This window comes from Piliocolobus tephrosceles, chromosome 3, assembly GCF_002776525.5.
Source record: "Piliocolobus tephrosceles isolate RC106 chromosome 3, ASM277652v3, whole genome shotgun sequence".
Lineage (NCBI taxonomy): Eukaryota > Metazoa > Chordata > Mammalia > Primates > Cercopithecidae > Piliocolobus > Piliocolobus tephrosceles.
The window spans coordinates 146,151,620-146,168,212 of NC_045436.1; the positions used below are offsets into that span (position 1 = coordinate 146,151,620).

The window sequence follows — 16,593 nt, forward strand, 5'->3', positions numbered from 1 at the left end:
TTATATATTTAGTAGAGACAGGGCTTCACCATGTTGGTCAGGTTGGTCTTGAACTCCTGACCTTAGGTAATCCACCCACCTCAGCCTCCCAAAGTGCTGGGATTACAGGCGTGAGCCACCTCACCTGGCCTTCACTGTAGTTTTTTAAAAGAGAATGTTAGAAATGAAAGCAAGACACTCAACTAAATATAATCCACCCAGACACAAAAAAGGGACTGAATTAGATTAGACCAGAAAAGAAATCTCTGGGTAATAGAATCATAGGTGATTTTGTTTTTTTATACACTTTTTTATATGCTACTTTTGCATTTTCCACATAAACCATAATAAATGCATTTTTTTCATAATCAGGAAAAAATCATTATTATAAATTAAAGGTGAATCATGGACTTCCCGCTATACTTCCTCCAGTTTGCAAGCTATATATCCCTTCCATTCCCTTTTTTTCACTTTGTCTATTTGTATGTAAAAAGATCTAACCATATAGGCAGTTTTAGGGTCCAAATAATGTTTAGTATATTAAAGAAAATTCTGGCCGGGCACAGTGGCTCATGCCTATAATCCCAGCACTTTGGGAGGCCAAGGTGGGTGGATCATGAGATCAGGAGATCGAGACCATCCTGGCTAAACCAGCGAAACCCCGTCTCTATTAATAACACACACAAAAAAAAATTAGCCCGGGAGTGGTGGCGGACACCTCTAGTCCCAGTTACTCAGGAGGCCGAAGCAGGAGAATGGCATGAACCCGTGAGGTGGAGCTTGCAGTGAGCCGAGACCGCACCACTGCACTCCAGCCTGGCAAGACTCCGTCTCAAAAAAACAAAAAAAGAAAATTATGATGTATAAAAACATATACAGGCCAGGCACGCAGGCCAGGCACGGTGACTCACGCCGGTAATCCCAGCACTTTGGGAGGCTGAAGCGGGCGGGTCACTAGGTCAGGAGATGGAGACCAGCCTGGCCAACATGGTGAAACCCTGTCTCTACTAAAATACAAAAAATTAGCTGGGCGTGGTGGCACACGCCTGTAGTCCCAGCTACTCGGGAGACGAGGCAGGGGAATTGCTTGAACCTAGGAGGCAGAGGTTGCAGCCAGCCGAGATCATGCCACTGCACTCCAGCCTGGCAACAGAGCAAGACTCTGACTCAAAAAAAAAAAGTATATAAATATATATAAATATAAATATATAAATGTAAATATATATATATAGCTGACACTATCTTCCAATCACCTGTTCTACTTATAAATCCAGTTTATCTCAATCCCACATATTCCACTGTATTTAACTATTCCACTGGGTTTAACTATTTTGTCATCTAATATTACATATCTTTCTTTTTTCATAATGAAAGCCTCATCATTAATACATTAGTTTAAACAACCTTGTATAGCTTCTTCATATATATACCTGACCTAAACAGAGTGTATTTGAAAAGGATATAGAAAATAAGAATGCATAAGTAAGATTTGATATATTATGGAGAAATGTGAATGGACTGGCTCAAATGAACAATGTAAAAACAAATATACTCCCCGCTCCCGTCCTCAAAACAAATAATTATTAACAATACCATGAATATATGCATTTTTCAAATGATTCTGCCTCTATTATATAATTTTAACCTGATGTAAAATCTAATCAATAAATACTTGCTCACTGATTATCATCATAATATTCCAACATGGTAAGCAGAGGTCTTACCAACTCTAGATTTTTGTTTTTGTTTTTGAGACAATCTCCCTCTGTCACCCAGGCTGAACTGCAGTGGCATGATCTCAGCTTACTGCAGCCTCAACTACCCATGCTTAAGCGATCCTCCTGCCTCGACCTCCCAAGCAGCGAGGTCTATGGGCACATGTCAGCATTTTGGAAGGCCAAGGTAGGAGGATCATTTGAGCTCAGGAATTCAAGACCATCCTGGGCAACACAGCAAGAGCCTATCTCTAAATAAATAAATAAACAAAAAATACAAAACCTTCCCACTGAAAACCACATCATCAATACTAAAAAAAAAAAAGCACTATATCAAGCCAGGCACAGTGGCTTATGCCTATAATCCCAGAACTTTGGGAGGCCGAGGTAGGAGGATCACTTGAGGTCAGGAGTTCAAGACCAGCCTGGCCAACATGGTAAAACCCCGTCTCTACCAAAAATACAAAAATTAGCCAAGTGTGGTGGTGCACACTTGTAATCCCAACTACTCAGGAGGCTGAGGTTGAAGAATCACTTGAGATTGTGCCACTGCACTCAAGCCTGGGCAACAGAGTGAGACTCCTCTCTAAACAATTAAAAAAATGAGAAAATAAAAATTGAAAAGCACCATATCATTATTCAAGATACACAATTTTATTACAGATTTTCTTAAAAAAACAAAATGTAGGCCGGGCGCGGTGGCTCAAGCCTGTAATCCCAGCACTTTGGGAGGCCGAGACGGGCGGATCACGAGGTCAGGAGATCGAGACCATCCTGGCTAACACGGTGAAATCCCGTCTCTACTAAAAAATACAAAAACTAGCCGGGCGAGGTGGCGGGCGCCTGTAGTCCCAGCTACTCGGGGAGGCTGAGGCAGGAGAATGGCGTGAACCCGGGAGGCGGAGCTTGCAGTGAGCTGAGATCCGGCCACAGTACTCCATCCCGGTCGACAGAGTGAGACTCTGCCTCAAAAAAAAAAAAAAAAAAAAATGTAGTATCCTAAAAATCACAAACTTTACTATTGATACTAATTCTGAGGCCAAGCACAGGTGGCTTATCCCTGTAATCCCAGCACTTTGGGAGGCCAAGGTGGGCGAACTGCCTGACCCCAGGAGTCCAAGACCAGCCAGGGAAACATTATAAAACCCGTCTCTACAAAAAAATACAAAACAATTAGCTGGGCGTAACGGTGCACACCTGTAGACCCTGCTACTTGGGAAGCTAAGGTGAGAGGATCAGTTGAGCCAACAAACTCAAGGCTGCACTGAGACATGAGCATGCCACTGTACTCCAGCCTGGGTGACACAGCGAGACCCTGACTCAAAGAAAAAGTTTTTTAAAAAAAAGATATTAATTCCAAGCTTGCTATGCTACCATACACCAGTCAAGAAACTTAAAAAACCATTAAATATTTAGGAATATTGGGCTGGACACAGTGGCTCACGCCTGTAATCTCAGCAATTTGGGTGGCCGAGGCAGGTGCATCACCTAGGCCAGGAGTTCAAGACCTGCCTGGCCAACATGGTGAAACTCTGTCTCTACTAAAGATACAAGAAGTAGGCCGGGCGCGGTGGTTCAAGCCTGTAATCCCAGCACTTTGGGAGGCCGAGACGGGCGGATCATGAGGTCAGGAGATCGAGACCATCCTGGCTAACACGGTGAAACCCTGTCTCTACTAAAAAAAATACAAAAAACTAGCCGGGCGAGGTGGCGGGCGCCTGTAGTCCCAGCTACTCGTGAGGCTGAGGCAGGAGAATGGCGTGAACCTGAGAGGCGGAGCTTGCAGTAAGCTGAGATCTGGCCACTGCACTCCAGCTTGGGCAACAGAAAGAGACTCCGTCTCAAAAAAAAAAAAAAAAAAAAAAAACAAAGATACAAGAAGTAGCCGGTCATAGTGGTACATGACTGTAGTCCCAGCTACTCGGGACACTGAAGCATGAGAATCTCTTAAATCCAGGAGGCTGAAATTCTGCCACTGCATTCCAGCCTGGGCAATAAGACTGTCTCAAAAAAAAAAAAAAAAAAAAAGTATATATATATACACATACACACACACACACACACACATTTAGAAATATTCAACATCAGAAGCTTTAAAATCTAATTCAAAAAGGTACAATCTGCATTTTTTTAAGTATTTTCTCTAAAAAGAACCTTATCAGCTATACAAATATTTATACAGTTTTAATACTGAAGCTAAAAATATGGAACACTTCACGAATCTGCGTGTCATATCCTTGCACAGAGGCCATGCTCATCTTCTCTGTATCATTCCAATTTTAGGAAATGTGCTGTACTCCATATCATTTTATAAATAAATCTGTTATATGTAGTACATGACAAGGACAAGTAAGTTTGAATAACTTACCTCGGTGTAATAATATCCAGAAAATAACAGATCTCTGTAACAATCAAAAAAGATATTGTGGCCGAGTGCGGTGGCTCACACCTGTAATCCTAGCACTTTGGGAGGCTGAGGTGGGTGGATCACTTCAGGATAGAAGTTTGAGACTAGCCTGGTCAACATAGTGAAACCCCATCTCTACTAAAAATACAAAAATTAGAAGGGTGTGGTGGCCGGTGCCTGTAATTCCAACTACTCAGATGACTGAGGCGGGAGAATCACTTGAATCCAGGAGGCAGAGGTTGCGGTGAGCCAAGATCACGCCACTGCACTCCAGACTAGGCGACGGAGCGAGATTCTGTCTCAAACAAACAAATAAAAAAGATATTCTGGCCAGGCGCAATGGCTCACGCCTGTAATCCCAGCACTCTGGGAGGCTGAGGCGGGCAGATCACTTGTTGGGAGTTCAAGACCAGCCTGGGCAACATGGTAAAACCCTGTCTCCACTAAAAATACAAAAATTAGCCAGGCATGGTGGTACATACCTGTAGTCTCAACTACTCAGGAGAATTGCTTGAACCCAGGAGGCAGAGGTTGCAGTGAGCTGAGATTACACCACTGCACTCCAGCCTGGGCAACAGAGCAAGACTCTCTAAAAAAAAAAATATATATATATATATATACACACACACACACACACATACATACATACACAGACCCACATATGTATATTCTACATAATATTCAATATCGATCAACTAGGAATAATAGGCCTAAGAAAACTGATACTAAGAATCAAATATTTAGCTCCTTAAGACAATCAAAAAAGAAACAAACAAAAAAATATATCTGTATGTAATATATAGGGAAGTTACAGGACCCAAACACAGCATGCTCCCAAACACGATCAGCAAACAACTTCCTCAGAAAGAGAAGCTACCAAAAACCAGTATCATCAATGTCTTTCCCGTGGATTAAGTTACCTACAAGACGATTTCAAAATACTACTATGATAAGAAAAAGGGAGATGGTAAAATCTCATGAGATACCAAAAGTATGTCACTAAAAAAGATATGTTTGGGCCAGGCGCGGTGGCTCACGCCTGTAATCCCAGCACTTTGGGAGGCCGAGGCAGGTGGATCACGAGATCAGGAGATTAAGACCATCCTGGCTAACATGGTGAAACCCCATCTCTACTAAGAGTACAAAAAGTTAGCCAGGAGTGGCGGCATGCGTCTATAGTCCTGAGGCAGGAGAATGGCGTGAACTCGGGAGACGGAGCTTGCAGTGAGCCGAGATCACGCCACTGCACTCCAGTCTGGGCCACAGAGCAAGACTCCATCTCAAAAAAAAAGATATTTTTGCGTTTTTTTTTGACACAAAGTCTCCCTCTGTCACCTAAGCTGGAGTGCAGTGACACCATCTAAGCTCAATGTAACCTCCACCTTCCAGGTTCAAGTGATTTTCCTGCCTCAGCCTCCCGAGTAGAAGAGACCACAGGGGAGGGCCACCACACCTGGCTAATTTTTGTACTTTTAGTAGAGACAGGGTTTCACCATGATGGCCAGGCTGGCCTCAAACTCTTGACCTCAAGTGATCCTCCTGCCTTAGTGTCCCTAAGTACTGGGATTACAGGCAGGAGCCACTGTACCTGGCCAAAAAATACTTTTTATAGAAAATGTAACCAAATTAAGTAACCAATAATCTTTAAAAATATCTATCAGGGGCAGGCATGATGGCTCACACCTCTAATTCCAACACTTTGGGAAGCCAAAGGAAGAGGATTGCTTAAGCCCAGGAGTTCAAGATGAGCCCGGGCAACATAGGGAAAACACTTCTACGAAAAATTTAAAATCAGCTGGGTCTGGTGGCACATGCCTGTCGTCCCAGCTGCTCAGGAGGCTGAGGTAGGATTGTTTGGGCCTGAGAGGCCAAGGCTGCAGTAGGCAGTAATCAGAGCACTGCATTCCAGCCTGGGCAACAAATCAAAACCCTGTCTCAAACAAACAAACAAAAAGAGAAATATTTATCTATCTGTTATAACATCCTAAACACTTAGGAAAACAGTATAAACTATGGCAGAAATCATCCTTTGGAATACTATGCAGTAATAAAAAAAATTAGGTGGAATATAGAAACAAGATGTGTAGGCCTGGTGCGGTGGCTCATGCCTATAATAACCCCAGCACTTTGGGAGGCCAAGGCAGTCAAATCATGAGGTCAGGAGTTCTAGACCAGCCTGGCCAATAAGGTGAAACCTCGTCTCTACTAAAAATACAAAAATTAGCTGGGCGTGGTGGCGTGCACCTGTAGTCCCAGGTACTCGGGAGGCTAAGGCAGAAGAATCGCTTTAACCAGGAGGCAGAGGTTGCAGTGAGCCAAGATCGCACCACTGCACTCCAGCCTAGGCAGCAGAGCAAGACTCCACCTCAAAAACATAAATAAATAAAAGAAAAGCTGTGCAAAAACTAGACAGACCTCTGGGACATGTTGTTAAATGTTAAAGCCAGTTGCTGAAAAATATGTATCTTTAATTCCAAGTGTATTTCTGTATAATACATCAGCACTTTCTATAATCCTTAACTACTTATTGCAGTACTAGTCTTTCTTAATTTAGAGTCAGTCAGTGTTACTGACTTATTATATTTCCATCTATATGTGTTTATATCTACAACTAACAATGTTTCTTGAGAACATGGATCATGATATATACTCCAAAATGGTACTATGCATAGTAACACACATAAAACAGGTACACAAATATTTATGGGTAGCTAACAATATGTAAAATATGAAGAAGCAAGATTAGCTTTTTTTTTTTTTTTTTTTTTTTTTTGACAGAGTCTCACTCTGTCACCCAGGCTGGAGTGCAGTGGCAAGAGCTCAGCTCACTGTAGCCTCTGCCTCCCAGTCTCAAACAATCCGTGTGTCTCAGCCTCTCAAGTAGCTGGGACTATAGGTGCATGCCACCATGTCCCATTAATTTTTATATTTTTAGTAGAGACAGAGTTTTGCCATGTTGGCCAGGCTGGTCTCGAACTCCTGGCCTCAAGTGATCTGCCTGCCTCATCCTCCCAAAGTGCTGGGATTACAGGCGTGAGGCACCGTACCCAGCCAAGATTGGCCTTTAAGAAGCAGAGAGGCTGGGCGCGGTGGCTCAAGCCTGTAATCCCAGCACTTTGGGAGGCCGAGACAGGCGGATCACGAGGTCAGGAGATCGAGACCATCCTGGCTAACACGGAGAAACTCCGTCTCTACTAAAAAATACAAAAAACTAGCCGGGCGAGGTGGCGGGCACCTGTAGTCCCAGCTACTCAGGAGGCTGAGGCAGGAGAATGGCATGAACCCAGGAGGCGGAGCTTGCAGTGAGCTGAGATCCGGCCACTGCACTCCGGCCTGGGCGACAGAGCAAGAGTCCGTCTCAAAAAAAAATAAAAACAAAAAAAAAACCATCTCTACCAAAAACTACAAAAATTAGCTGGGTGTGGTGGCATGCACCTATAGTCCCAGCTACTTGGGAGGCTGAGGTGAGAGAATCACTTGAGCCTAGCAGTTTGAGGCTAAAGTGAGTCAAGATCGCGCCACTGCACTCCAGCCTAGGTGACAGAGCAAGACCCAATTTCAAAAAAAAAAAAAAAATCTTATGTGTAAAATATTCATACTCTACAACTTTAATAACACTTACTGTCTGTCTAGCATCGATGCTGTCAACATGCTCATTAAGGCCACGGTTGATACATGCAAACTCTACACCTCTTCTGGTTATCCAACATGTCTTCTTACTATAAAAGGAAAATTATATATTAAAGTCAAATTCACATCAAACTATAATCACAAAATAAATCAAAGTCAAAAATGTCTATAATATATATAATATATATGATATTCCAAAGAGAAAGTGCAAAAGAGAAAAGACAAGAAAGACTGCACTTACTGCCATTGGAGGTGCTATTGCACTCTGAAAATGTCTGCATAAAAGAAAGTAACTAAGCATTATTCTGCCTTTAAGTAGAACACTAATTCCAGATAACAAAATAGCCTTACTTGAGAGAAACCTTATCTTTATAGAAGGTGGCTAGCTACTAAAAGTAAAAGAAACAACAGAACCCAAAACTGATTACCATTTTTAACCCATAATTGAATAGTTAATCAAGAATCATCAATGAATGCTAAAATCGTTCGGTGAAAAGTTGATAAAGAAATTGACCTGGCCAGCGGCAGTGGCTCACGCTTCTAATCCCAACACTTTGGAGGCCAAGGCGGGTGGATCACTTGAGGTCAGGAGTTTGAAACCAGCCTGGCCTACATGGTGAAACCTCATCTCTGCTAAAAATAAAAATTAGTTGGGTATGCTGGTGCACACCTGTAATCCCAGCTACTCAGGACAGAGACTGAGACAGGAGAATCACTTGGGAAGCGGAGGTTGTGGTGAGCCGAGATGGCACCACTGCCGTCCAACGTGGGCAACAGACAGAGACTGTCCCCAAAAAAAAAAACTGTCCCACAAAAAAAAAAAAAAGAAAGAAAGAAATTTATCTGGGGCCGGGCATGGTAGCTCACGAGTATAGTCGTATTACTTTGGGAGGCCTGGGGAGGTGCAGGGAGGGATCGCCTGAGCTCAGGAGTTGGAGACCAACCAGGGCAACATGATGAAACCCCATCTCTACTAAAACTACAAAAATTAGCCAGGTGGGCTGAGCGCGGTGGCTCACGCCTGTAATTCCAGGACATTGGGAGGCCAAGGTGGGCAGATCACGAGGTCAAGAGATCAAGACTATCCTGGCCAACATGGTGAAACCCCATCTCTACTAAAAATACAAACATTAGCTGGGCATGGTAGCGTGTGCCTATAATCCCAGCTACTTGGGAGGCTGAGGCAGCAGAATTGCTTGAACCAGGGAATTTAAGGTTGCAGCGAGCCAAGATCACATCGCTGCACTCCAGCCTGGTGACAGAGTGAGACTCCATCTCAAAAAAAAAAATTATCCAGGCATGGTGGCACACGCCTGTAGTCCCAGCTTACTCAGGAGGCTGACGCACGAGAATCGCCTGAACCCAGGAGACAGAGGTTGCAGTGAGCTCAGACTGTGTCACTCCAGCCTGGGTGACAGAGGGAGACTCCATCTCAAAAAATTAAAAAAAAAAAAAAAATTAGCCAGCCATAGTGGCACACGCCTGTAGTCCCGGCTTACTCAGGAAGGCTGATGCACGAGAATCACTTAAACCCGGGAGGCAGAGGTTGCAGTGAGCTGAGATTGTGCCACTGCACTCCAACCTGGGCAACAGAGTGAGTCTCTATCTCCAAAAAAGTTAAAAAATAAAAATAAAAATTTTTTTAAAAAAAGAAATTTGAGGCCGGGGCGGTGGCTCACACCTATAATCCCAGCACTTTGGGAGGCCAAGACAGGAGGATCACCTGAGGTCAGGAGTTCAAGACCAGCCTGGCCAACATGGTGACACCTCGTCTCTACTAAAAATACAAAACTAGCTCAGCGTGGTGGCGGGAGCCTATATTCCCAGATACTTGGGAGGCTGAGGCAGGAGAATCACCTGAACCCGGGAGGCAGAGGTTGCAATTAGCCAAGATCACACCATTGCACTCCAGCCTGGGCAACAAGAGCAAAACTCCGTCTCAAAAAAATAAAAAATAGGCCGGGCGCGGTGGCTCAAGCCTGTAATCCCAGCACTTTGGGAGGCTGAGACGGGCGGATCACAAGGTCAGGAGATCGAGACCATCCTGGCTAACACGGTGAAACCCCGTCTCTACTAAAAAATACAAAAAACTAGCTGGGCGAGGTGGCGGGCGCCTGTAGTCCCAGCTACTCGGGAGGCTGAGGCAGGAGAATGGCGTAAATCCGGGAGGCGGAGCTTGCAGTGAGCTGAGATCCAGCCACTGCACTCCAGCCTGAGCAACAGAGCGAGATTCCATCTCAAAAAAAAAATAAAAATAAAAATAAAAAAAATTTAAAAAATAAAAAATAAGAATAAAAAAATTTACCTGATGTCAAAGTACCACCCTACAGATTACTACTTGCTAAAAGCAAAAAGAAAACCATAACTTTATAATGAAATGATCAGGTTCTCACCACATCAGCTTGGTGATCAAAATACAGCATCAAAATAGTGGGACCTGACATTATATGCCTCTTAACTAGAAACAGTAGGAACTACATAGCATTACTAAATGAGGTACTCTTCCAAAACTGTTTACCCTAAGTCTACTCACACCTTTAGATCTAACTCCCAGTTTACAGGAATTAAATATAGGGGATAGAGGAAGAAGTAATACTATGCCATGAGGAAACAAGCAGCAATACAAAATGTAATCGTCTCAACAGATCTAACGAGACAATACCACAGGGAAGCAGAAGCAGAGTAGAGAAGGAGGTGGATGGGTAGAAGAGACAGTTCTACCTATATATTTAAATAGACTCAAGAGATTACAACCAAATGCAACGGGTAGCTCTTGACTGAAATCTGGCATAAAAAAAAAAAAAAACACCAGCCTGACCAACATGGTGAAACCCTGTCTCCACTAAAAATACAAAAATTAGCAGGGCATGGTGGCAGACACCTGCAATCCCAGCTATTTGGGAGGCTGAGGCAGGAGAACTGCTTGAACTCAGGAGGAGGAGGTTGCAGTGAGCGAAGATGACGCCATTGCACTCCATCCTGGGTGACAGAGCGAGACTTCCTCTTAAAACAAAACAAAAAAAAAACCCACCACACAGCAATAAAAAACATTTTTGGAACAACTCGGGATATCTGAATATAGTATAAGTAGCATGTATCAGGGAATCAAGTCACATGCCTACAATCCCAGCACTTTGGGACACCAAGGCAGGAGGATCACTTGAGCCCACAAGTTTAAGACCAGCCTGGGCAACGTGGCAAGACTACATCTTTACAAAAAATACAAAAATTAGCCAGGCATGGTGCTATGTGCCTGTAGTCCCCAGCCACTCCAGGAGGCTGAGGCAGGAGAATGGCTTGAGCCCAGGCGGTCAAGGCTGCAGTAAGCCATGAACGAGCAGCTGCACTCTAATCTGGGCGACAGAGCAAAACCCTATCTCAAAAAAAAAAAATCAAAAAGTAGTATATTATTAGGGAATTATTGGTAATTTTGCTAGGAATGATAATGGTTTTATGACTATATAGAGAGAATGTCCTCCTTTTCCTTGGAGAGATCTGAAGATATATGTCTTCTTATAATTTTTTTTTTTTTTTTTTTTTTTTGAGACAGAGTCTTGCTCTGTCGCCCAGGCTGGAGTGCAATGGCATGATCTCGGCTCACTGAAAGCTCCTCCTCCCAGGTTCACACCATTCTCCTGCCTCAGTCTCCAGAGTAGTTGGGACTACAGGCGTCCGCCAACACGCCCGGCTAATTTTTTGCATATTTAGTAGAGATGGGGTTTCACCGTGTTAGCCAGGATGTTTATAATCTTTTAAAAGAGCAAATACCAATCTAAATCTTTAAATGTCAAAGTCCAAAATACATACATTTTATAATACAATCGTATGATACTTAAAAGGGAAAACTGAAAAAAACTTATTTGCCACTCTTAGTTTACTTTTAAATGGTTCAGGAAATTTATGTAAGTAGATAAAACAAATATGGTAAAATGATAACAACTGTTGAATCAAGGAGGTGGGTACATGTGGGTTCAATGTATCATACTACTTTTCTATATCTATATTTTCCTAATAAAAGTTTTTAAAATGTACCAATGCTTCAAACAAACTAGTTTGCTTCTAAGATGTTTGAAAAGATAAAACCATATTTAATCCACTAAAAGAATATCTCTACAAAGCAAAGAAAGAGTTTTGGGGGGTTGTTTTTATTTTTTGTTTTTTTAAGAGACAGGGTCTCACTCTGCCACCCAGGCTGCAGTGCAGTGGTACAACACTACAGCTCTGAACTCTTGGGTTCAAGTAAGACTCCTGCATCAGCCTCCTAAAGCTGGGACCACATGCATGCACCATTCCGCCCGGCTAATTTTTTGTTGTTGCTTCTTTTATTTTGTTTTGTAGAGACAGGGTCTCACTTTGATGTCCACACTGGCCTCCAACTCCTGGCTTCAAGCAATCCTCCTCCCCTCAGCCTCCCACAGTGCTGGGAATATAGGAATGGGCAACTGTGCCTGGCCAAAATCCTTTTTAATTCAAATATCAACTCTTAATTTGAAACATGTAGCTCAAAAATGCCAAGTTTTTATAAAGCAGGGCACACTCCATATTTCAAAGGTTATGTACAGGTTATCTGTCCTTACACTTTGAGAAGAAAAAAGAAAAAATCATGCTGCAAGTTTAAAATGAAAGGAAGGGAAAACAATGAAAGGAAATTTTTTTTTTTTTTTAGACAGTCTCGCTCTTTCACCCAGGTTGGAGTGCAGTGGTGCAACCTTGGCTCACTGCAACCTCCACCTCTCAGGTTCAAGTGATTCTCCTGCCTCAGCCTCCTGAGTAGTTGGGATTACAGGCAAGCACCACCAAGTCCAGCTAATTTTTGCATTTTTAGTAGAGATGGAGTTTCACCATGTTGGCCAGGCTGGTCTTGAACTCCTGACCTCAAGTGATGTGCCCGCCTCAGCCTCCCAAAGGGCTGGAATTACAGGCATGAGTCACTGTGCCTGGCTGGGAATTTTTTTGTCGTTTTTTGTTTTTGTTTGTTTTTGAGATGGAGTCGCGCTCTGTCGCCCAATGGAGTGCCGTGTTGCGATCTCAGCTCACTGCAAACTCCACCTCCCAGGTTCAAGCAGTTCTCCTGCCTCAGCCTCCCGAGGAGCTAGGATTACAGGCACCCGCCACCATGCCCAGCTAATTTTTGTATTTTTAGTAGAGACAGGGGTTTCACCATGTTGTCCAGGCTGGTCTTGAACCCTTGACCTCAAGTGATCTGCCTGCCTCAGTCTCCCAAAGTGCTGAGATTACAGACATGAGCCACCATGCCCAGCCTGGGAATTTTTAAAAGGATAAAAATTATGGCCGGGCTCAGTGGCTCACGCCTGTAATCCCAGCACTTTGGGAGGCCGAGGCGGGCAGATCACGAAGTCAGGAGATGGAGACCATCCTGGCTAACACAGTGAAACCCCATCTCTACTAAAAATACAAAAATTAGCCAGGCATGGTGGCGGGCGCCTGTAGTCCCAGCTACACGGGAGGCTGAGGCAGGAGAATGGCGTGAACCCTGGAGGCAGAGCTTGCAGTGAGCCGAGATCGCGCCACTGCACTCCAGCCTGGGCGACAGAGCGAGACTCCATCTCAAAAGAAAAGGGTAAAAATTATGAAAAGGATCCCAAATAGTTTAAACAAACTTGAGAAAGAAAAACAAAGCTGGAGGCCTCATACTTCCTGATTTCAAAACACCTTACATTACAAAGCTACAGTAATCAATACAGTATGGTAGGGTTTAAAGATAGACATAAGACTAACGGAATAGAAATAGAAAGCCTAGAAATAAATACTCACATATGTGATCAAATGATCTTCAACAAGGGTACCAAGGTCACACGATGGGAAAAGGAGTGTCTCTTCAACAAATGATATAGGAAAAACTGGGTATCCACATGCAAAAGAATGAAGCTGGAATCTTACATTACATTGAATACAAAAGGTAATTCGAAATGGACTAAAGACCTAAATCCAAGACCTTCAACTTAAAACTCGTAGAAGAAAACGGGGAGAAATCTTCATGACATTGGATTTGGCAATGATTTCTTGAAGATGACACCAAAGGCATAAGCAACAAAAGCAAAAATCGACAAAAGGGACATCAAACTTAAAGAATTCTGTGTCACAAAGGAAACAATCAACAGAATAATAAGGCAACCTATGGGATGAGAGAAAATATTTGCAAACCATATATCTGAAAGTTAGTAATATCTAGAATATATAAAGAACTATGACTCAACAAACAAAATCCAAATAACCCAATTTAAAAATGGGCAAAGGACTTGCCATAGACGTTTCTCCGAAGAAGATATACACATGGCCAACAAGTATATGAAAAGATACTCATCGCTAATCAGAAAATACAAATTAAAACCACAATGAGATAGATATCACCTTACACCTATTGAGATGACCACTATCAACAAATAAATTAAAAAACAGGCCGAGTGCAGTGGCTCACGCCTATAATCCCAGCACTTTAGGAGGTCAAGGCAGGTGAATTACCTGAGGTCAGAGGTTCAAGACCAGCCTGGCCAGACCAGCCTGGCCAACATGGTAAAACTCCATCTCTACTAAAAATACAAGAATTAGCCTGTAGTCTCAGCTACTCAGGAGCTTGAGACAGGAGAATCACTTGAACCCAGAAGGCAGAGGTTACAGTGAGCCAAGATCATGCCACTGCACTCCACCCTGGGTGACAGAGTGAGAATCTGTCTCAAAAAATTAAAAAATTAAAAATTAAAATGTTGGCGAAGGGCCGGGCGCGGTGGCTCAAGCCTGTAATCCCAACACTTTGGGAGGCCGAGACGGGCGGATCACGAGGTCAGGAGATCGAGACCATCCTGGCTAACACGGTGAAACCCCGTCTCTACTAAAAAATACAAAAAACTAGCCAGGCGAGGTGGCAGGCACCTGTAGTCCCAGCTACTCGGGAGGCTGAGGCAGGAGAATGGCATAAACCCAGGAGGCGGAGCTTGTAGTGAGCTGAGATCCAGCCACTGCACTCCAGACTGGGCGACAGAGCGAGACTCCGTCTCAAAAAAAAAAAAATGTTGGCGAAGACGTAGAGAAACTGGAACCCTTGTGTACTACTGGCAGGAACGTAAAATGGCTCCACTACTAAGCAAAGGGTATGGCAGTTCCTCAAAAAATTAAAAACAATTATCATATGATCCAGCAATTCCACTTCAGGGTACATATCCAAAATAATTAAAAACAGGATCTCCAAGAGATACCTGAACATGCATGTTTATTACAGCGTTATTCACAATAGTCAAGAGGTGGAAGCAACCTAAATGTCCATCAACAGGTGAATGGATAAAAAAAAAAATTTTTTTTTTAAATGTGGTACATACATACAATGGAATATTATTCAGCCTTAAAAAAAAAAAAAAAAAAAAAAGGAGGCCAGGCACAGTGGCTCATGCCTGTAATCCCAGCATTTTGGAAGGCCAAGGCTGGCTGATCACTTGAGCCCAAGAGTTCAAGACCAGCCTGGGCAACATAGCAAAACTTCATCTCTACAAAAATTACCCAGGTGTGGTGGTGCACACCTGTGGTTCCAGCTACTCAGAAGGCTGAGGTGGAAGGATGGCTTGAGTCCAGGGAGGTCAAGGCTGCAGTGAGCCATGATCACACCACCATACTCCAACCTGGGTGACAGAGCAAGATCCTGTCTCAAAAAAAAAAAAGGAAATTAGGTCACATGCTGCAACATGGAAGAATCTTGAGGACATTATGCTAAGTGAAATAAGTCAGTCACCCCAAAAACAGCAATAACAATGACAAAAAGCTGCATGTTTCTACTTATATCGGTTATCTACAAGCAGTCAAACTCTAGACACAGAAAGTAGAATCGTGGTTGCCAAGGGCTAGAAAGGAGAAAACGGGTGCATTGGGTACAGAGTTTCAGTTTGGCAAGATGAAAAAAACTGCACAACAATGTGCATAGTTAACACTACTGTTCTGTACTCTTAAAAGTGGTTAAGATAGTAAATACGTTGTACTTTTCTCCCTAACTAAAAAAACTATGAGTAGCTTAACTATAAAGAAAAAAATTAGGCCGGGCGTGGTAGCTCAAGCCTGTAATCCCAGCACTTTGGGAGGCCGAGACGGGCATATCACGAGGTCAGGAGATCGAGACCATCCTGGCTAACACGGTGAAACCCCGTCTCTACTAAAAAAATACAAAAAAACTAGCCGGGCAAGGTGGCCCACGCCTGTACTCCCGGCTACTCGGGAGGCTGAGGCAGGAGAATGGCGCAAACCCAGGAGGCGGAGCTTGCAGTGAGCTGAGATCCGGCCACTGCGCTCCAGCCTGGGCGACAGAGTGAGACTCCGTCTCAACAAAAAAAAAAAAAAAAAAAAAAGAAAAGAAAAAAATTGAGAGGTGATTTAGCAGAGAAACAGAATGTTCACTCAAGAGAGACAGACTCAAAAACAGACCAGGGCCAGGCACAGTGACTCTCACCTGTAATCCCAGCACTTTGGAAGGCCAAGGCAGGTGGATCACTTCAGGTCAGGAGTTCAAGACCAGCCTAGCCAACATGGTGAAACCTTATCTCTAATAAAAAATACAAAAATTACCTGGGTGTGGTGGCACATGCCTATAGTCCCAAGTACTTGGGAGACTGAGGCAAGAGAATTGCTTGAACCTGGGAGGTAGAGGCTGCAATGAGCCAAGATCATGCCACTGCAGTTCAGCCTGGGCGACAGAGTGAGACACCATCTCAAAAAACAAAAACAAAAACAAAACAAAAAAACAGAAAAGAAAATCACAAATAGAAATCCTGAGAAATGAACTAAATTTAATTACAACGATATAATCAGTAATTAACTCTGGGTCCCCTGAAAAAAAAGGTGGGCAGATCACAAGGTCAAGGG

General features: G+C 43.3%; 1 protein-coding gene and 1 pseudogene across 9 annotated transcripts in view; both read right to left on the reverse strand.

The window, feature by feature from the left end:
- The window catches only part of N4BP2 (NEDD4 binding protein 2), a 104,332-nt gene that overhangs the window by 78,398 nt on the left and 9,341 nt on the right, over positions 1-16,593 (reverse strand). For all 9 annotated transcript variants that reach the window (XM_023224594.2, XM_023224595.2, XM_023224593.2 and 6 more), the window contains one exon: positions 7,724-7,820. The gene's annotated coding sequence lies outside the window, so the exon portion shown is untranslated. Of the gene's footprint in view, positions 1-7,723; positions 7,821-16,593 lie in introns of those variants that run through there.
- LOC111550946 lies at positions 3,893-3,991 on the reverse strand (annotated as a pseudogene).